Below are 700 nucleotides of genomic sequence, written 5' to 3' on the forward strand. Positions count from 1 at the left end.
ACAGATGCCGCCCCGGCAGCCACGGCCAGACGCCTCTTCTAGCTGGCCGATTTCTTGGTGTAGTCGACGAACCTCTGAATGTTGTAGAACTGTTTGTGTACGCTTCCTGTGAAGAGAGGGGTCTTTTTCTATTATTGTTGTTATTTGTTATTTTGTGTTTGTGTCGATCCACAGTCGGGATCGAGTCGGTTGTTCTTTTGGATGTTATATTATTGCTTCGTTTTGGTGAGTCCAATAAATTGTTTTTGGACTTATGTTTTCCACATATCTATTCTGCTAGTGCAGATACTTCAACCTAAATCAGGATGGCCGAAGACGGGATTGAACCGTCGTCCTCCCGAATGCGAGTCCGGTGTGCTAACCACTGCACCATCTCACTCGGTAGCACAACAGTTACCAACAGCAAGCACCATGTATCAATGGAACAGGTTTGTTTCCAAGCAAGACACATGGTGCGTGTTGTTGACATTTGTACTATTGCGAAGTTATTTTAAATGCAGTACAGGCACAAAGATAAATCTGCATCAGGAATCAAACGAACTTTAGTTACTCTGTAACTAGCCACGGAGACTAAGGTCTATTCATAACAAAACCTCCGAAAATGTTCTTTTAAAACCATCTAAATTTCATCGGTGGAGTTTGGTTTCAACCTTTTTATTACAGCTAATAAAATCATACTATTATTTTTTTAAAATTAAGA

The 700-nt window shown here is 40.9% G+C and overlaps 1 non-coding gene across 1 annotated transcript; it reads right to left on the reverse strand.

Annotated features, from left to right (window-relative positions):
- Positions 1–306: 306 nt before the first annotated feature.
- On the reverse strand, positions 307–379 carry Trnaa-cgc (transfer RNA alanine (anticodon CGC)). Its single transcript has one exon. It is a non-coding gene; the product is annotated as a tRNA-Ala (tRNA).
- Between the last annotated feature and the right edge of the window lie 321 nt (positions 380–700).

The sequence above is a fragment of the Schistocerca nitens genome, chromosome 2 (genome assembly GCF_023898315.1).
Source record: "Schistocerca nitens isolate TAMUIC-IGC-003100 chromosome 2, iqSchNite1.1, whole genome shotgun sequence".
NCBI lineage: Eukaryota > Metazoa > Arthropoda > Insecta > Orthoptera > Acrididae > Schistocerca > Schistocerca nitens.